The sequence below is a fragment of the Marmota monax genome, unplaced genomic scaffold (assembly GCF_021218885.2).
Source record: "Marmota monax isolate L192 unplaced genomic scaffold, Marmota_monax_Labrador192_F-V1.1 WCK01_AAM20220418_F8-fsc00168, whole genome shotgun sequence".
In the NCBI taxonomy this organism is placed as follows: Eukaryota; Metazoa; Chordata; class Mammalia; order Rodentia; family Sciuridae; genus Marmota; species Marmota monax.
Window position 1 is genome coordinate 775,700 of NW_026692492.1, and position 22,186 is coordinate 797,885.

Consider the following 22,186-nt stretch of genomic DNA (forward strand, 5'->3'; position numbering starts at 1 on the left):
ACCTGCTCACTGCTGCTGGGGACGTACAAATGCCCAGCCCCTTTGAAACCAGAGGGGCGGGCGGTCCCTTAATAAATTAAAAACAGAATTACCATATGGGCCCCCTCCTCCAGCCTCACCCCACCTGCTACAGTCACCATTCCCGCTATTCAGTTCGAAAGCCTGGAACTCGGGTCTGCAGGGATCCCTGCCCGCCAGGGTATTCACGTGTGGCTGGCACAGGAAGTGAAGAAGACGCCCCACAGCAGGTGACACCCACTTACAAATGCCACACACATTCAGTGCGCTGCAGTCACCCGCGGGATTCTAGGCTTCAACTCATTCATTCAAATCTAGGTGTAGTGGAAACAGACAGTGAGTGCTCGTAGCTCTGTAGGCTGGGTCCTCCTTGGTGGAAGGGCAGGGGGCTCTCTGGGTCTCTTTTATGAGGACCCTCGTCCCATTCATAGGCTGCACCTTGTGAGCTCAGCTCCGTGCAAGGCAACACCTCCTAATACCATCAATTAGGTTTCCCAACAGAAAACATTTTGGGATCAGATCCATTCAGTTTACAGGAATTGGACGGGGGGGTGGGGGGAGTCAGAGAGTCAGAATTACAGCACCACAGCAGCCCCTATGCAAAGGAAAGCAACAAGTGCCCACTAAGCCACAGAATAGCAGTGTCCTTTGTCCCATTGACACATTCCAGGGGCACACAGTGAGGTTACCCTATCACTCGAAGGAGACCACAGAAGACATAAAAGACCAGAGACCCGTTAGCCGGACATTGACCTGCCTGGAGATTCCCAAGTCGTCATTTCTATGGATGGTTTGTGTGCATCGGGGTCCCAACTGGGGACAGGCAGGACACATGCTGAACTCTCCAGGACCTGGGGGGGGGTGGCCTCCAGCGCTGGACAGCATGCTCCCTCCTTTGGGTCTCAAAATCCTTTGCAATGAAACGCTGTGCAATCAACACCCCTTTGGAGTATTTCTTTATCCAGGTACAACTTGTAGGTGTGATTGCGTGAGATTTCTCTTAGCATCACGTCCTACAGATTCATCAATATAGTCACAAATGGCAGCCTTTTTGAAGGCTGAATACTATTCTATTATTGGTCACAATGTTTCATCCATTCATCCATTTTTTTGACAGGCACTTAAGTTGTTTCTTCCTGCATCTTGGCTTTTATGAATAATACTGCATTGAACATCGGGGCACGGGTGTGTCCATGAGGTGACGATTTCATTTCCTTTGGGTATGTACCCAGGGGAGAGGTGGCGGGGCCCTCGGGTAGGGTAGCTTCTTTCTAGATTCTTTAGCATCCTCCATATTGTATCCATTAATAGGAAGATATTTTTAAGACAAGAAAGGTAACTCAGAAAGGACTGAGTTGAACGTTTTCCTGTAGTGCTTCTTAACGGGGTTAGTAATTGGCATGCCAAGGGTAGATTAATCAGGATGCTGTTCCTGAAAGAACTTTGTTGCATTCAGAAGATGTTTGACAGGTGCTATCGCCTGGAATTAGCCACTTTTCACTGGGGGCAGGAAACAGTGATAGAGGTGTCTTTAAATTTGAGTTTTGTTTTCTTTTTGCAAATTCAAATGTGTGTCTGCAGAAGAGAGGATTCCCCTGTCGGCTCAGAGACGGAGCACGGGCCTCGTAGAAAGCAATGAGCAGGATCTTATAAGAGCTGCCCAACTGTGCACATCCTTATCCTCCCAGGTGGGGGACATAGCAAGAAGAATTACAGAATCATTCCTTTGCAACCAGACGATTCCATCCATCCATAAGCAACATGGTCATCTAAGATACACAGAAGCCGAAATGAAACAGAAAGGGGGACAGGCAACCCCAAAGAAAGAACCATCTTCCTCCTCCTCCTTTGCAAACGGCTTGGCGTGAAGCCCCTTGCTCTGCCCCGTGGACCAGAGTGAGAGCTCCTCACGGAGCGCTCTCGACAGGAAGATGATAATGAACCCACAATCTGGCAACATGGTTTAATTATGGGTCATTGAGATGTTTGGAAACAGCCACAAAAGCGCTTTGCATCTTCCTGATTAGCCCCATTTATAACCCCTCCTGAACCTTTCCTCGCCAAGTGTCGCAGAAAATCATTATAATCAATGGAAATCACCCAGCGACGGCAGATTTAAGAAACCAGTACCACCCAACACGGGTCGGGAGAAGGCGTGAGGCCAGCGGCCAGCTCTCTTGGACTTCCCAACTTGGGTTATTTTGAGCACAATGTGACAGTCCTGGTTTCCTGTCTGTGGGATCTCTTCTTCTCAAAATCACTCCTACCATGGGGACCCCACCTGCCTGGGGCCTTGGGCTGAGCAAGTGGAAGTGGGCGCCATCTTGAATATGCAGGAGAATGAGCTAGCTAGACCCTTTTCTTCAGGTAGATAGACACGTAGAGATTGACATCATGACAGGTATCTATTTCTATCATCTCTCACTATCTATCCACCAATCATCTATATTTCTATCATTGATTTATCTATTTCTCTCCATCCACCCATCCATCCATTCATCCACCTTCTATCATTATTTCTTTCTTTGCCATCTATATCTATCAGTCTATTATTCTCTCACATATCTATCCAACCACCCATCAGCCATCCATCTATCCATTATCTCTCTCTGTTACCCATCATTATCTGTCTCCCTATTTATGTATCATCCACATCGATTTGCCTATCATCTACGTTTTTGTGATTATCTATCTATGCATCGTTATCTATCCATCTTACCTATCGTCTCTCTCATTGATCTATATATATTTATCTACCATATGCCTAGCTGTCATTGATTTGTTAATACTTCCATCCATCTATCCATTCTTCTTTCCATCTCTCTGCTTTGCATCATCTACATCTATCAATCATGCATATACATCTACTTGATTTATCAGTTATCTGTCTAGTTATCTATTACAGTCTATTTTTTTGAACGATTTTCATTCTATTATCTATCACCTGTCCATTCATCCACTCTGATTATCTCTCTGTGCATCCACTGTACCCATCTACTGTCTATCTATCTATCCATCCATCTATCCATCTATCCATCTATCTATCCATCCATCTATCTATCTATCAATCAATCATATCTCCATCTGGTCTATTTATCTGTCATTGATCTAGTTATCCAGGGCTGGCTTCATATCTTTCCATCCATCCAATCTACCTACCTGTCTTCTGTCTATCTTCATCTCTCTCTTTCCATTTCTCTACACATGCACTCAGTAGGGTCAGTTACCAGATGTCTCTTTCAGAAAGGAAATTCAAACCACTGTGGCAAGAGCAAGCTCTGATTTAAGGCTGATGAAATCTGCCTTTGTACCGAGATGGCCTCACTTTCTGGAAACCCCCTCCATCCAGGTTGGAAATCCCCAACGCCAGGGCTCTGTCATCTTGCTAAGTGACAGACAGCCGGGGCCCTGCCCCATGGTCACATTGGCCTTATGGCCACACGGTCCTTGTTAAGAGGCATGACCCCAGCCTAGTCCCTTGGTGGGCACAGCCAACACCTTCTGCCTTCACTCTCAGCCTGAACCACCTCTGTGCAGAATCCAGTTTGAACAAGAACCTCCCCCCTCCATGTCTGATCACCCCTTTCTCTAAAAGATGGTCGAGGCTCAAGCGTGCAACCCTCCCTGATAAATCTCCAAAAAGCAAGAGGAGGGTGGATACGTCCATATCGCTCTCCAGTGTGTTGGCTTGACTTGTCCAGACACAACCAGCGCCCAAGCACAAGATGGCGCCCACTGATCATCTTCCAGGGTGGACAATGGTGCAAGAATGAAGAGTGGCCCAGTGGGCTAGGGGGACAAGGAAAAGAAATTACAATGGAAGCCTGGCACAGATGCTCCTACACCTAGGATGGGCCACATCCCCAAAAACCCACCACAGAAAGACAACGTCATCCGCCAAGAATTCACTGAGTACAACTCAGCTACTGCACTACTGGCTCAGCAACCCAACACTCTGTAAAGTCCACTGATTGCCCTTGTGAGTCTCGAATTCCAGGAAAAATCCAAATTTGAAGTTTAAAGTATGGTTTCCACTGCGTGCACACCACCCTCACCCCATCAGGAAGGTGGAAACTCGTGACCCAAATGGTTACACACCAAAGATGACCTGCACCTTGTGGTCGCCACTCCTGATGGATGTGTAAGTTCTTTTCACTCTATGAGCCAAGAGAAGACACAAAAGCTGACAAGGAGAAGGACTGGCCTGGCCCAGGTGGGTTTCCATTCAAGTCCAAGATGGCAGGTCTGTGTTAGAGAATGGGCGTCCATGAGGGTCTACTGGGGTCACCTAGTGCAGGAAGGCAGTGCAGGGCTGGCCGAATGGAAGAGAGTCAGAAAGGAAGAGGACAAAGTGCCTCAGTTGTTGGTTTGCTCTGGGTGCCACCCCACAATGACTCAAAAAAGAGTGTGGTTTGTCAAAGGAACAGTGGAAATTCTGAGGTGGGAATATAGATGGATGGGTGGATGGATGGATGGATGGATGGATGGATGGGTGGATGGATGGATGGATGGATGGGTGGGTGGGTGGATGGATGGATGGGTGGATGGATGGGTGGATGGATGGATGGATGGATGGATGGATGGATGGGTGGATGGATGGGTGGGTGGGTGGATGGATGGATGTATGGGTGGATGGGTGGATGGATGGGTGGATGGATGGGTGGATGGATGGATGGATGGGTGGATGGATGGATGGATGGGTGGATGGATGGATGGATGGATGGGTGGATGGATGGATGGATGGATGGGTGGATGGATGTGTGGGTGGATGGGTGGATGGGTGGATGGATGGATGGATGGGTGGATGGATGGATGGATGGATGGGTGGATGGATGGATGGATGGATGGGTGGATGGATGGATGGGTGGATGGATGGATGGATGGATGGATGGATGGATGGGTGGATGGATGGGTGGGTGGGTGGATGGATGGATGTATGGGTGGATGGATGGGTGGATGGATGGATGGATGGGTGGATGGGTGGATGGGTGGTTGGATGGGTGGATGGAGATACTTGGAGACTTGCACCCACAGTAGGTACAGCTACACCTTAGAATGTCACAGACACCATGAAGAGCTTATGACAAACACAGACCACCAAAGGGCAAACTGGCCCCTCGTGCATCCTACACAGTGCCCCAGTCTGCAAGACAAAGGCCCCGAACTTCGGCACCTTATGATGAAAGCCAAATCTCAACCCTTACTTCTGATAATGAAAAAGGCACAGCTCAAAGAGATACAGTGACTTGTCCAGGGTCACACAGCCAGGAGGTTCAGAAGCCCTTTTTCAGAACCAGGTTGTCGGCCCTCAGGTGGGTGCAATGGCTCCGCCCACTTCTCAGAGAGTAAGATCAGAGGGTGTTTCATTTCCATGACAAAATGAGGAGGCAGCGTGAGCCAGACTGGGTCTGATCCAGGGCTGGCTTCGTAGATGTGTGTGGGCTTGTCTCCCAGTGCGTCCCACACCTATAATCCCAGCAGCTTGGGAGGCTGAGGCAGGAGGATTGCAAGTTGGAGGCCAACCTCAGCATCTTAGGGAAGCCCTGAGCAACTTGGCGAGAACCTGCCTCAACTTAAAGAAAGTAACTAATTAATTGAAAGGTCTGGGGATGTGGCTCAGTGGTTAAGCACCCTTGGGTTCAATCCCTGGTACCAAAACAAACAAAGACAAAAAAAAAAACAACAAATAAACATGAAAAACAAAGAAAGTAACAGGTGGTGCATTGGGAAGCTGAGGTCAGCCTCAGGAATTTAGCAAGAACTTTATCTTAAAAAATAAAATTAAATTAAAAAGGCTGGGGATGTAGCTGAGTCACTAGGCACACCTGTTTTCCAGGAAAGTAGAATGTTGTTCAAAACTCCTTGAGATGGCATCATTGGGCATCATTTCCAAAAACAACCCCACGTGCCAATATTTCCCCATCAGGCATTAAGTGTTCTGCTGATTACAATTAAATCATGCAAATTCCCTCAAGCACCACCCTTGTTAGAAAGAAATCAGTTTGCTTAAAACTAATTCCTCGCCATTTACATCAAAAGAAAAATGAGGAGAGCATATACGGATGTAAATAAGTCAGTATTCCAAATAAATCAGAAGCAGTATGGCTGGATGGGTGGGTGAGGGATCTATTTAAAACAGCAAACTCTTAGGGCAGGAATGCAAGGAGAACATTCCACACTTGACCTCTATGTAGTCTCATAATTGAAATGCAGATAGCTATACTGAAAACATTGTATAAAATTAACCGGGCACATGGCCCACGCCTGTCATCCCCGACATTTCAGAGGCTGAGGCAGGAGGATCGCGAGTTCAAAGCCAGCCTCCGCCAAAGTGAGGCCCTAAGCAACTCAGGGAGACCCTGTCTCTAAATAAAATGCAAAATAGGGCTGGGGATGGGGCTCAGGGGTCGAGTGCCTCTGAGTTCAATCCTCAGTACCCCCACCCCCAAAATGCATAAAACATGTACAAATATGAAAGCAAATGCTTTTCTCTCTAAAGCGAGAGAATTCCTGGGCTAGAGATACTTGGTTTATAAGTGCATCTCCACCTTGTACCTACATATATATTTTTTAAATTTTTGAACTCATATTTTCAAATGTCAAAAAGATACGGTGCACAGAGAAGAATTATGAATTACTATAATATGCAAAATTTCTAATTTCTTTAGGGATCAAAAATCAAGTTAAAAAGCACAAGGGAAATGGTATTTTTAACTCAACTTGGCAAATGATGAGCAGAGACCTTTGCTGGATGGTAGTAAAAATGCAAATTTAGGCAGAGTTTTCATGAACATTTTAGACAGTGGGTATCCTGTCCCTCAAAATCTGCACATTCTTTTTCTCTGTGTTTCTATATGGAGATTTATTCTATATAGAGAGAGACACACAATGAAGCTTTATGCCTTTTATCAGTATACTCTTACCTATGTTAGAAAATTTATTTCTCCAAGACTTGGGGAATGTTTAGATAAATTACACAATAGAACACTAGGTAGCCTCTAAAGTTCTCGATTTCAGAAGGATATTTTATCCTGCAGAAAAACTTCACGGTATGCATTTAGAGTGGAAGAGTTAGAACCCATCATTATATAAAGGTCAATGATCACAAATTTTTAAAACGTTATGTGGAGCCGAGACTGGTGGTGCGCACCTGTGAGTCTAGCGGCTTGGGAGGCTGAGGCAGGAGGATCTCAAGTTCAAAGCCAGCCTCTACAAAAGCGAGGCCCTAAGCCACTCAGGGAGACCCTGTCTCTAAATAAAATACAAAATAGGGCTGGGGACGGGGCTCAGGGGTCGAGTGCCCCTGAGTTAAATCCCCGGTACCAAAAAAAAAAATTATGTGCACATGTGTACCAGGTGTGTGTACATATGCATCTGAAGCAAGATGACAACCTTTATTTGTAATTCATTTGGGGACAGCTGGACTAATGACGGTTATTTGGAGATTTTTGTTTTCTGACACATGCGTGCACTTACCAGATTTTCTACTTATTTAAAATGAGGGGGAAAAGACTGCAAAGCAGAATTTAGTTCCATTGTCTTCCTGCTGATGAGGCGGTGCTCCACTTCAGTGTCCCAAACTCCTCCAACTTGATTAATTTGTGCTAATGGGAAGGAAAAGAAAAGGAGGCCGGGTTTCAAGTTGCCTTGAAGAGACCCTGATGCAGACAACTTCAATCTGATGAGCTCACTCGTGACTGCAGCTGGCCCTGGTGAGATAATTATGGAAAGAAAAAAAAAAAAAGAATACGGTTCCCTTTTAGAGAGATTTGTTGCGCCCTTATTCTTTTTGCAGACACCCGGCAAAACGCCGAACAACCACCTGTTGCAGAGAACTGAATGAACACAGAGGTTTTCTGTGGTGGGAAAAGGCCCTGATTATAACAGGACGGTAGCCAACACACCTTAGGTCTCAACTCCTGCATCTGGCCCATTTTGGGGACCCTTCATCAATAACCATCAAACTGGATCTCTTTAACTGCAACCAGAAGAACGTGACCCTAAGCATCCAGTTGAAACAAGGAGATACATACAAGGTCCAGGGAGGGAGTCTCTCTCTTTCTTTTTTTGGTACCAGGGATTGAAATTAGAAGCACTCCACCACTGAGCCCCATCCCCAGCCCTATTTTGCATTTTATTTAGAGACAGGGTCTCACTGAGTTGCTCAGGGCCTCACTTTGGCGGAGGCTGGCTTTGAACTCGTGATCCTCCTGCCTCAGCCTCCCGAGCCGCTGGGATTATAGGCATGCGCCACCACCCCCAGCTCAGTGATGGATTCTAATTAAGAGCACTGTGAGCCGCAGAGGAGGGATTTAACCAGGGAGACAGTGGGCAGGACTGTGGGGGTCATTTGCACGAGGGACCCTGCCAAGTCCTTACCCCGAGGAGGCGCAGGATCTCCAAAGTCTTGCCTGTTCCTCCATAACGTCACAGAAATTCCTGTGTCCCTGAAACTCAGGGACAGAGCAGGGGGCAGGAAGCCCCCAAGAGTGTGTTCAAAGAGCCCTGCAGTCCTTGAACTCAGAGCAGCCTCCTGCAAAAATCCAGAAGGTACCTACAGCTCCCTGCTGGATTGGCATGCATTTCAGGAGGAGAGGGTAAAGGACCGTCCTTCCCCAGCACAGACAGGAAGCCAAGAGGGGCCCAGGCAGATCCTTGTCCATCAGCAATCAGCCTGCGGACTTTGCTCCGTGGTCAGTGAGGATTCCCAGAGTGACAACTCTGTCATGAGAGCCAAGCCAAGGGGCCCACGTGCCTGAGAGGCAGCACTAAGAGCCTGGGATGCAGGACTGGTGTGGGCTTCTACGTAGAGACCATTCTCCAAGGGGTCCTTGTTGGCTCAGGTAACTCAATCACAATAGGGTCCCTGCCGTGTCAGCATGGACACCACAGGGCAGGGGGGCAGAAACAATCTGTTTAGGTACCTTGTCTCTACTGTGTACCTACTACATCTATCTACCACGTCTATCTACCACCTACATGTCCATCTGGAATCTATCTACCTACCTACCTACCAGCTACTACATCTATCTAGCCACCTACATGTCTACCTATAATCTATCATCTACCTCCCCACCATTTACTACATCTATCTAGCCACCTAGATTTATAATCTATCATCTACCTATCTACCTACCATCTACTACGTCTAACTAGCCACGTAGACGTCCATCTATAATCTGTCATCTACCTATCTACCTACCTACCAGCTACTACATCTATCTAACGTCCATCTATAATCTGTCATCTACCTACCTACCCACCATTTACTACATCTATCTAACCACCTAGATTTATAATCTATCATCTACCTACCTACCTACCTACCATCTACTATGTCTATCTAGTCACCCAGACGTCCATTTATAATCTGTCACCTACCTACCCACCATCTACTTACATCTTTCTAATCACCTAGATGTACATCTATAATCTACCATCTACCTATCATCAATATACTACCTCCCTATCATCTACTTACATCTATACACCTAGTCATTTATCTATTATCTATCTATTAATCAGCTAAGCTATCTATCTATTTATCCTTATATTCTATCTGTTTCTACCCTGGTCCACTCAACCATCCCCTCCCTCCTTCCCTGCCTTGTACCTACCGACCTACCCATTCTTTCTATCTATCTATCTATCTATCCATCCATCCATCCATCTATCCATCTTATCTATCTATCTATCTATCTATCTATCTATCTATCTATCTATCTATCTATCTATCTATCTATCTATCCACCTATCCATCCATCCCTCCATCTGTCCGTTCATGCATCTATCCATCTTATCTATCTATCCATCCATCCATCTGTCCATCCATCCATCTTTATCTATCTATCTATCTATCCATCCCTCCATCTGTCCATCCATGCATCCATCCATCTTATCTATCTACCTACCTACCTACCTATCTATCCATCCATCCATCCATCCATCCATCCATCCATCTATCTGTCCATCCATCCATCCATTCATCCATCCATCCATCCATCTATCTGTCCATCCATCCATCCATTCATCCATCTGTCCATCCATCCATCCATCCATCCATCCATCCATCTTATCTATCTATCTATCTATCTATCTATCTATCTATCTATCTATCCATCTGTCCATCCATCCATCCATCCATCCATCCATCCATCCATCCATCCATCCATCTGTCCATCCAGTCTATCTATCTATCTATCTATCTATCTATCCATCCATCCCTCCCTCCCTCCCTCCCTCCATCTGTCCACCCATCCATCCATCCATCTTATCTATCCATCTATTCTATCTTATGTTTCTGTATGTCTGTCCATCCACCCATCCACCCACCTAAGTCTCTATTTATTCAATGTATCTATGTATGCACCTATTTACCTATTTACATACCTACTTACCTATTTACCCATCTAGTCCACTGTCTGTCCACTGGTACATACCTATCCATTTATTTCATCTATGTATCCATGTATTGTCCGTCTGTCTGTCTGTCTATCTATCTATCTATCTACCTAATCTTCTATTTATCTACTTAACAAACTAAGTACATACCTACCCATTTATTTGATGGATCTATCCACCTACCTACCACCCACCTACCAATTCGTCCACCTATTCATTCTGTAGATCTGTCTGCCCATTCACCCACTCCCCTACCTACTTACTTACTACTTACTTACTGATTTATTTGATGGATCTGTCCATGTAGCTGTGAACCTATCTGTCAACTCATCAATCATCTTTCCCGTGACCTAACATGATTGTTTCCATCACTAGTCTATGGTTTTCGTAAGGCTCGGTTCAGTGCTAAGCACATGTGGATTGGCAGCTAGTGTCTTGGAACCGGGGTGATAGGGACATGCATGGCTTTGGGGGCCATGGAGGAAAAGAGACACAATGGCTGAACAGACAATGAGTGTCCAAGAGAAGCTGTGGTGTCGGGAAGTGAGTCTGACGGGGCTACAGCATACTCTGGAGCCAGGGTTCCCCAAAGACCCTCACCCACCCCAAGATTCTGAGCTAAGGAAACGTGTTGGCCAAGGCACCAGGGTTTCCATATTGGTTCTTGGAGACTCATCCCCGTCACTCAACAAACAGCTCAAGCCGATCTTGGTTCTTCCCACTCCCTAGCACTGATTTGCACTTATTTCCATGTTTGTGCCAACCAGCACCCCATTGTGCCCCTTGAGGTGACAACGGGAGGTGGTTCAAGCCATCGCCAAGGTGGAGTAAGCTCAAGTGGATTTTCACATCACAGATTCTGCCAGACGCTCGGAGATTTGAGAGTCCAGAGTTACCATACAGAATCCGAATTTTCTGCCAAGGCTGGTGAACGTTTTGTCTTAAGGGAAATTATATCAATTATATCAAGGGAAATTATTGAGTCTTTTCTGGCATTATCAAAGAGCCACAGCGACAAGAATGTGAGTTAAATAATAGTTTCAAGAGACCAAGAAGAAAACGGGGGATTGGAAACTCATTCTGGATATTCTTAAAAAGTGGAACCTACAATAACCTTTAAAATAAGGGATAGAACACTATTATAAAAAAAATTAAAGTTCACAAAAGTTCTCTAATACTACAAAAGTATGGTTTCTGAATACAGAATCCAAATGACTTTGAGTTATCATTATGATATTCAGTGTTATTAAATGTGCTTAACTCACTTATCTTTTGCATTGGTATGATAATGTCCTCAAAAGCTAAGGATATTATTAGGCAATTTCCTATTTCTAGCAAAGAGAAATGACCTTTAAAGATACATTTATTCTACAATCCAAGTCTCTGTTCTCAGAATAACTAGTTTAACGCTCGTTTAAATTATTTATTATTTATTATTTTAATTTTTTTGAACTGGAGATTGATCCCAGGGGAACTCTACCCATGAGCTACATTCCCAGCCATCTTTAGATTTACTTTGAGATAAGGTCTTGCTAAGTTGCTCAGGATGGCCTCGAATTTGTGATCCTCTTGCCTAAGCCTCCGCAAGTCTTTGAGATGACAGGTGTGTACCACCACACCCAGCTGAACTCAAGTAACTAAGCAAGGAATCAATGTCTGATGAGTTATTTTAAATGTGAATTAACTATGGGCTCATTAACCCCCACCCAAATTATTAGAAACTCAAAAACTTAAACTAGGGGCTGGGGTTGTGGCTCAGTGGTAGAGCGCTCGCCTAGCACGCTTGAGGCACTGGGTTCGATCCTCAGCACCACATAAATGTAAAATAAAAGACTATGTCCACCTAAAACTAAAAAATAAATATTAAAAAAACTAAATAAAATCTTAAACTAAATTGAGTTTCCATTCACCTCATATGAAATGATATACAATTAAATATGCATGGAAAATCCCCTCAGCCTGTACAGATAAACAGGGAAATATCTAAGGACTCCTGAATTCTAAAAACAGTTATTAAACTATAAAAGCGGGGGGAAACCCTAGGTTTTAATCCATAAAATGCAAGAATTTTAACAATGTTATACTAAATGGTGAATTTCCATTGTGCCATCAAATTCAGAGTTTAATAAAAATAGAGATACAAAGTAGTAGAGGTTTAAAAAAATTACTATATCAGCCGTACCAACAGGCGATTATTTTAAACCTAGAAGCCTCTGCTCCTGAATTACAAAATCAATCTAATATAGGACATTTTATTACTGCCTCCTACCTAGTATTTTATTCTAATATATGCTGAGTAATTTGAAGTTGTAGTGGGTCACTTCCTAATTAACTTCATATGATATTACATTTTATATTTGTGTTGTAGATGGACTCCCCAAATGGCGGATTTCCACGGAATCTTCCAGAGTGTACTCCTAAAATACAGGGGTTTCCACAGAACTTTCCAGAATGCACTCCTGAAATGGAGGGTTTCATCAGAACTTTCCAGAGAGCACTGCTAAAATGGAGAATTTCCAGAGAGCTTTCTAGAAAGCCCTCCTAAATATGAAGGATTTCCACAGAACATTCCAGAAGGCACTATTAAAATGGGGGCAATTCCACTGCGCTCACGCCCTAAAAAAAAGAGAGATTTCCACAGGACTTTCCATTGCGGGCACGCGACAGTGGAAGACTTCATATAAATAGGAGTGGACACCGTCAGGGGAGAGGGGTCCCCGAGGAAGAAGGCACGGACGTGCACCTGCGTTATGTACCTCTCCCTTCTTTTCCTCCTGACTTCCCATTCCCGGACTTCCCATATCCTTGTTTGTTGGCTTCGGAAGATGGTGTCCTGTGATCCCGAACACAACCTTTTGGAGATTGACTGAGGCTCCCCTGGGGATCTCCTGGGTACACGGGATGCATACAGGCCAACGCACCTTGTTTTTCTCATTATTAATCCTTCTTCTTGCAATGCTCTGTCCTAGTAGAACCCAGGAAGTGGGGAGGAAAACCATTTCTTCTCTGCCTCCGGCTCTTCCTTCCTGTCAGTTTACAGATGTTTTTCATGTGGACACACATGTTATGATTGAGATGCGAGGTGTCCCCCAAAAGCTCATGTGTGACACGCTGCAAGAAAGTTCAGCCGTGAAATAATTGGGTTATGAGAGGTGTAACCTAGAAGTGGATTAATCCACTTGAGTGGACTCACTGGGTGGTGACTGCAGCAGGTGGGGTGTGGCTGGAGGAGGGGGTCCCTGGGCTGTGCCTTTGGGGTCTCTGTCCTGTCCCTGGTGAGCAGAGCTCTCTCTGCTCCCTGGTGCCCTGTCCTGAGCTGCTCTCCTCCTCCAGGCCCTGCCGCCATCTTGTTCTGCTCCCCTTGGGCCAGAGCCATGGAGTCGGCCACCAGGGACTGAACCTCAGAAACCGTGAGCCCCAAATCAACTTTTCCTCCTCTAAAATTGTTTTTCTCAGGTCTTTTATTCACTGCACCAAAAAAGCTGACTGAAACTATACATCTGCGTAGATAGAGATAAATCACACATGCACATGCTACATTTTTTCTACATCACTACAATATAAAATGATAAGAAATAAAATATTTGCATTCACGCATCATTGATTTTTTTGTGTGTGTGTGGTGTAGGATGGAATGTAAGATGGAACGCACTCGGCCCCTGTGATGATCTATACCAAGATGCGTGGATTACAACATTCCCCTCCCAATTCTTCCGCACAAGACTCCCCAAGTAAGGGCCCTTCCCTTTGAAACCACGTCTCCACCATCAGCGATGCAAGATGAACACGGATTTAAGCAACTCAACTCGCAGAGAGACCCCCAAAGAATGGTCCCATCGCCCCCCGCCCTCCACCCGACATCCAGGATCCACAGATGAGACATGACTGTCCAGTTCTCCACTCTCTTAAAATCTGGCACCGTCGGGTAGCCATGCTCCGTAGAAAGCGCCAACAACACTGACTTCTTTGGAAGACCCTGGGTCTCTGCCTTAAAACCGTGTGCTGTATTAGACATGCCTCTGAGGTGTCCCTGAGATGAGATTCAGGCTGCAGGGTCCTGGTAGGGTCACCTCACAGGTGACCCTGAGTCCTTCTAATGAGTCCACGGCCAAAGGAAGATGGTGCCCGATGCCCACCACCTGGGCATCCCCTGGGTAAGGTCCTGGGCGCTCATTTCCCACTTAGCCATTACCTTCCATTTGATTTTTCTCCTTTATCTTCTCCTGAGACAACACCGTAATCAGCCTTCACTTCTGTAGCTGGAATTAACAGATTGACTCTAAAATATGCTTCCTTTTATGTGCACTGGACGCCCTCAAATATTCTCACCAGGGATCCACGGTCTACACGAAAAAGACCTCTCAGTACCACCGAAAAATTCTCATTTTCTCTTGCTTTGTCTGAAAACTCTATTTTAATAACATCCAACATTTTTTTTTAAAAAAAAGAGGGGGACAAATTAGAAAATCTGAGGACAAGATAAAAGCATTTTCCTGATGATCTCTTAAGTCTTCATCCACTTCAGCGGAGGGAAGAGATTTAATATGCGGTGTCAGGGAACGCCGAGTTCTGAATTCTGAAGCGCGTTAAAATAGCCCAGGAGAACGGGCTCGGGTTGGGGAGACATAATGGGTATTGTTAGTAGGTTTCTAGGAGGCGCCGTTCAACTCGGCTACACTGAAAGACTCCCACTTTTCATCCCCACGACGTTAAGAAAGGATAATGGATGCTGTATTCGTTTATCATGAATTAATCATGAACCTTTTCAGCCACATATTTTTAATTAGCTACAGACTCTGTCAATTTTTTTCAGGGCACTCTGCAGCTGGGTCTAAAGAATGTCAATCTCCTTTGGAAGCTAAAATCACTCTATGTGTATATATATATATATATATATATATATATATATATATATGCGCATTTGTCTGCAAAATTTATAGCTGTTTTCCAAATGGATAAAAAAAAACAACTAAAATAAAATTACTTTGCAAGTGCTGAAGGCTTCCAAAGGCTAGATTAGAAGTCGAGGCAGGATCTTGTAAGATCAATGACCTTTAGAAAATAAATGACCCTTGAAGAGAGCCGGAAAGTTTTTGGTTTCCAAAACAGAGAAAAGGAACCCGGAGATCCTTTTGAAGAACAAATTGCAGCCATGACAGGAGCCCATGCATCTGTTAAGCTGCTCAGCGTTAGGAAGGAATAGAAGCCCAGAGGATGCACCTTTTTAGCCACAGAGGATGGACCTTCTAGAAGGAGAATCCTCAGCTGTCGGTTTAAATTTAACAGGGGAAAAATATGTGCTAGGAGGTCACTGTCTTTTGGGGTAGTTATGAAGAATACAAGCAATAATAAGTGTGGTGAGGATGTGGGGGGAAAGGCTCACTCATACGTTGCTGGTGGGATTGCAAATTGGGGCGACCACTCTGCAGAGCAGGATGGAGATTCCTCCAAAAACTTGGAATGGAACCACCATGTGACCCAGCTATCCCACTCCTCAGTCTATACCCAAAGGACTTAAAATCACCATACTAGAGGGACACGGCCATGTCAATGTTTATAGCAGCTCAACTCACAGTAGCCAAGCTGTGGAACCAACCCAGGTGCCTATCAACTGATGAGTGGATAAAGAAACTGTGCTATCTATACACAGTGGAATATTACTCAGCAATAAAAAAGAATAAAATCATGGCATTTGCAGGTAAATGGATGGAGTTGGAGAATATCAAGCTAAGTGAAGTTAGTCAATCCCCAAAAAACCAAATGCTGATTGTTCTCTCTGATAAGTGGATGCTGATCCATAATGGGCGGGGAGGGGGGCTGGAGGAATTTGATTGGTCAAAGGGGAGGGTGGGGAGGGAAGGAGGCATGGGGGCAGGAAAGACGGTGGAATGAGATGGACACCCTCACCCCAGGTACATGTACAACTGCACATGTGCTGCGACTCTGCATCGTGTACAACCAGAGAAGTGAAAAGCTGTGCTCCGTTTGGGTACCATGAATCAAAATGCATTCTGCTCTCATGGATAACTGATTAGAACAAGTAAAAAAAAAAAATTCTTATTCTAAATCAGATCCCTGAAAATAGAAGTACCCCAAAGATCCAGGAAGGAGGAGGCGAAGCCGCAGCCTCCTGCCCCCCCAGAACAGGTACCCCCAGGTGGAGCACCAAGGACCTACCTCACAGGGTGCGTAGGGAGGTGCCCCACGCATTCACCCGTGGCTCAGCAGCACCCTGGCCCGCCCAGGACATGCCACTGAGACTTGGCCCCAACTCTGACAACCCCAAGCATCTCCAGGTGGTCTCCACCCTGGTGGGGAAGAGCCACCTACCACCAGTGACCACAAACCCCACGCTGCCTCTGGATTTTTAAAACCACCCACTTTCCATCCCCCAAGGTTCATCCAAAACTTTTCCGCTTTCTAGAACCATCCTAGGACACCACCTTGTCTCTTCATCCTCATTTTGATTCAGAACCAAGGGGAGACACCAGAGACACAGTGACTTGGTGGGCTGCGACCCCACGCCAGGGCTCTCCGAGGGCAAGCACGGTTCTGTCTTTGGGGACCTTTCCATACAGACTTGAACCTGTCCCCTCTGAAGCCATCTGTCTGCTCCGTTTCTCTGAGCCTGCTGCTACAGGAGGGTGACCACAGGGTCCCCGCCAAGGTGGCTCACCTCGATGACATCGTGACATAGAGCTGCCGATTATTTAACAAAAGGTCTAAAGATTTTGTTTTGATCTATTTATTGTTGCGGAACCGGGAATTGGACCCCGGGCACTTTACCACCGAGCCGCACCCCAGCCCTGGTTTTGTTCCTGACGTCTGCACACATTTGGGAGCCCTGGGGGTGGACCCAGAGCCCCACACAGGCTAAGCACAGGCTACAGCCCAGCTGCCCACCTGGAGACCTTGCAAACCCTGCGCATCTCCTCCCACCTGACCCTGCACACATTCACTGCCACCAGAGGAGTCCCTCTGCCTACAGCCGTGAGCCTGCCCTGAGCCTAGTGGGTGAACGGCAGCGCATGCACCAAGAGCCTTCCCTCTGCACCCTGCGTCTGCCACCTTTGCCGATTTCACCGGTCTTTCAAAGATCCCAGACGTACACCGTGTCACATGCACCTGGGGCGAGCCAGGCACCTAGCAAGCCCCGGGTGCTTCTCCGGGACGGGCGACCCACACAGGCAATGCGCTCACTCACCTGGGGCTGGATTTCCGACAGTCTCCAGCACTCGTCCTCCAAAGATCGTGAGGAAAGGAGATCACATGTGCTGGGCTGCGCTCAGCTGTCAGTGGCGATCGGCCAGCGGCACCAGGCTCACCCTGCAAATTTGTCCAAAAGAAGAAAAATTCATGAACTTCAAAAACGTGTGCGAGATACTCACATGAGGTGAGCTCCCTCTTGCGTAGAAGTTTCCTCGGCCTCAACTACTCTCTCTACTCTGTTTAAGTCTCCTCCATCCTCGGGCCTTACCTTCCAGCCACTGCCTCCAAGAAGTGCCCCCCACAGTGAATCCACGGAAAAACAGAGTCCCCCATGGTTGACCTTCAGACGACCTCTTTTCCCCTTGAGAGCAGATGTGTGTCGTTAGGAACGGGATGATCAGTTTACTGGGCACTGTTTTTAAACTAACGTGTACCACCATGCCATCTTTGATTGGCTCTGTGTACTGCATGTTTGTGCATAAGAGAGAGACAAAGATACATCTCTCCATATATACATATGCCATCTAGGGAGAGAGAGAGATAGATAGATGCATTGATAGATGGATGGAGGTGGGGATGGATGGATGGATAGATAGATGGATACATGGTTGCATGGATGGATGGATGGATGGATGGATGGATGCATGGATGGATGATAGAAATATAGATGGATGGATAGATGGATAGGTAGATGGATGGATGGATGGATTAATGGATGAATGGATAGATGATAGAAAGACACATGAATGGATGATGGATGACTGAATAGATGGATGACTGAATAGATGGATGGATGGGTGGATGGATGGATGGATGGAAAGATGCATGGATAGATAGATGGATAGATGGATGGATGGATGGATGGACAGAAGGATGGATGGATGGATGGATGGATAGATGGATGGATGGAAGGATGGATGGATAGATGGATGGATGGAAGGGTGGATAGATGGATGGATGGTTGGATGGATGGATGGATGGATGGATAGATGGATGGACGGAAGGATGGATGGATAGATGGATGGATGGAAGGATGGATAGATGGATAGACGGAAGGATGGATGGATGGATGGATGGAAGGATGGATGGATTGAAGGATAGATGAACAGATGGATGGATAGATGGATGGACGAACAAATGGATGGATAGATGCATAGATGGATGGATGGATCGATGGATACATGGATGGCTGAATGGACAGACAGATGGATGGATAGATGCATGGAGGAATGAATGGATAGACACATAGATATCTCAGCATTATCTACATTGAGCATTAGCCTCTTGCTACAGGAATGACAAAGTAACTAGCCAGGCGCCTGTCTTCTGCCCACCCACCATGACATCATTTGGTAAGAATGGAATGGCATACAGGCAGAGACAAACAGTAGGATGAATCATGTCAATATATAAATATATGCATAAGAACTATGGATATATATTATGCTTTTCCATCATTCTTTTTTTTTTGTATGTGTGTGTGTGTGCTACTGGGGATGGACCCCAGAGCCTCGCACATGCTAGTGAAGTGCTCTACCATGCAACTGCACCCTGGCCTGACTTCCAATAACTTGGGGGTCATACGGGACATCGGCCCCAGGTCCCTGATTTCTCATTGAATTCTTCTGAATAAACATAGGGTCACAAATGATGGCCCATGGGACAAATCCATCCCACGACCAGACTCTGCAGCGAGTTCACCACGTTTCATGTTCCAGTGGTCAAAAAAATAACATCTGTGAGATGTGCAGAGTGTAAATCAAACCCTTATCTGGGCGTCCACAAATGAAAGGTCTTGGGACATAGTGACGTGCTATTCATTGACATGTCATCCACGGGTGCCTTTGGGCTCCGGTGTCCACGCTGGGTACTTGTGAGGGAGATTGCTCGGCCCGAAAGGGTGGAGATACTTACAATCTGCCCTTTGCAGAGAAGGCTTTCCGACCTCTGACGCGGATCCCTACCCACCAATCCAAAAGAGAGTTCCAAAGACGGCCCAGAAGGTGGCTTTGAACTTGAGGAAGAACTTTTTAATTTAAAGACCCTCCATGCGTAAGAGCTGACATTTCGACCAACACAAGCCCGTGTCCCCCACAGTGTGTGAACCCATCCGACCTATCGCTGATGCTTGATGAAATATCGTCCCGCTCTGCGGAACCTACCCACAGGAGAACATCTCGTTAGGGAAAAATCGCGACAGCATAGATCTGGGTAAATGTGGATCTTGTTTAAGATCCCAGCCACAATTTCTTAGCTTCCATCGGCATCCCAGAAACATGTCCCCCCCACGTGCAGAGGTGACATTTGAAGCGGCAATCCATCTTCCAAGAGTGCCTTTTCACATTAGATTCTTGCACAAATGGAATGGGGTGCTGTCGAAGCTGATCTTTGGCTTCTCGCTGCGGGGATGACGAGAATGTCTTTCTGCCCACCCACCACGACATCAGTTGATAAGACCGGGATTCAGCGGCCGTGGATCTGAACAATAGGGTGACCCTCTCTCGTGACCCATGGAAGATCCAAATATCATTTTCCGTTTGTTTGGCCCACACCTTTCGGTCTCAGAAAGGAGTTTTTTAGAGAGATCAGGGTGTGAGCTGTACTCACTTCTCGGTGCTTACCAGCCCCTGGTGCTGGACAAAGAAGAAGAATCACATCGAAATCGATGAAGTCACAGTCCCTGGCACAGTGGGGGGGTCAACGTGGGACCACACTGTGGCCATCCCAAGAATGTACCCACAAACCAACCCCCCCCCGCACCCCGGCAGTCATCACCCCACAATCTTTTTTCCTGGACTCAACCTAAGAATCATTGTGAAATAAAACACTTTGTCCTGATCACGCACACCACCGTGCTGAGGAAACAGCATCTTCGGGCCACTCGGCTATAATCCCTGAGAGATCCTAACAAAGGTCGAGGGGGCCCAAGTCCTCAAGGTCACGTTGAGAGTCTAAGGGCCTCTCCATGCTTCAGGAAAAATGCAAGATGGGTCAGAGATTGGAAAACGCCAACGCGCATGATCCTGAAAATATGATTTCCATATGCTCACTGCTCACTGTGCAAAGGAGAAGAATTCCTTGACCAGTATTTGGAGTCGTCCAAAGACTGACATATCAATACCAGGCACCCTGGGCTCAAAGAACAGCATTAAATAATAATGATAATAATAACAATAATAATAATAATAATAATTTTATTATTATATTTATAATTAATAATAAAAATAAATTTATCATTATTTTTTAAAAAATCATTATTATTTCCGGTCTTGTTTCCTTACCCTACGCTTTTTGGAAATGTAATATTTGCTCATCTTTTCCCCAATGCAAAATCCATAATCTAGTCTTCTGGCCAAAGCATTCAGAATTCCATGAAGCATCCCATGATACACATTTCCAGCCACTTCATATTTGCAATGCAGTGATTATGCATCACGATAACAGTCACGGTGTCTATCATGGAGCGGTGAACCCGTCCCACAGAGCAGGGGTCACCAGTGAGGGCCACCGTCTGCTTTTGTCGATAAAGTTTTATTAGAACACATTGTGGCCGCCTTTGGCTCCTGGATGTAGCCGTCCCGTCTGCCTGTAGAAATGTGGCTGCGTCTCTGTCTTGTGTTCCCGTCGGCCCGTGTGACTCCCTCTCTGGGTCTCATTTCCTGGTGTCGTGAGGACAGCAGTCACCCCGAGTCAGAGACAACCCCCACACCAGGCTGAGCTCATCGTGAATTTCCTGATTGCGTCTGTTAACCAATCGACTCTTCTTTGCCCCCCGCAAAACACGTGTTGAAATTTCAAGCTCACCATGAGACATTAGGAGGTGGGACCAGGTGGAAGCTCTGAACGGCCTTTGGGCTCTGCCCTCAAGGACCCTGCCGGCCAGAACATAGCCGCAGAAGCTTGCCATCAACCCTGGACTTCCGGAACCCAAATAAACCTTTTTGCTCAGTAACTAGTCCAGTCTTTGGTATCATGCGATCAGCAGCAGAAAACACAGCAGGAAGGCGCCCCGCCTGAGTCTGTGGAGAGACCTGCGTGGGACCGGAACCCACTGCTTCCCTCCCCGGCTCTGAGTGTCCACAGATGTTCTCAGCATCCGTCATCGGACCCCAGGGAGCCTCCGCGACCTGCACGCATTTAGTGCGTGTGCACCACACACGGGCGTCCAACCTCCCTCCCACCCGTGTCCGCAGAGCTGGGCTGTATTTGCTTCCCCCGTTACGGGTGACAGGTCCCCAGGGCTTAAGGGTCACAGCATAGTGCTGCAGTGTCTTGCCTCTTCTGAGCCACACAGTGGCCTCAAAGCTGTACCCCAGGTCTGGTCAGAGGCCCACTGCAGGGTAGAATCTCGCCAGGTAAGGCGCATCCATCAGCAATGGCCGGATACAGTGTCAATATGGAGCCATCATCCAAGGCACCACGTGTGCAAAAGCCCCACATCTTTTCCCTTCCACACAACACAGAGGTATTTAGCCCCCAATGTCCTCAGTGTCCACGGGAAATTCGGTCCAGGACCCCATGAGGATACCAAAACAGGGTGGGTGCGGTGGCTCACGCC

The 22,186-nt window shown here is 46.4% G+C and overlaps 1 protein-coding gene across 7 annotated transcripts in view; it reads right to left on the minus strand.

The window, feature by feature from the left end:
* Sts (steroid sulfatase) overlaps positions 1–22,186 on the minus strand; it is a 120,817-nt gene that overhangs the window by 64,755 nt on the left and 33,876 nt on the right. For 6 of the 7 annotated variants that reach the window (XM_058579028.1, XM_046443344.2, XM_046443346.2 and 3 more), the window contains exon 2: positions 17,624–17,745. The gene's annotated coding sequence lies outside the window, so the exon portion shown is untranslated. Of the gene's footprint in view, positions 1–7,494; positions 7,623–17,623; positions 17,746–22,186 lie in introns of all 7 variants that reach the window. The other variant, XM_046443348.2, reaches the window with a different exon arrangement.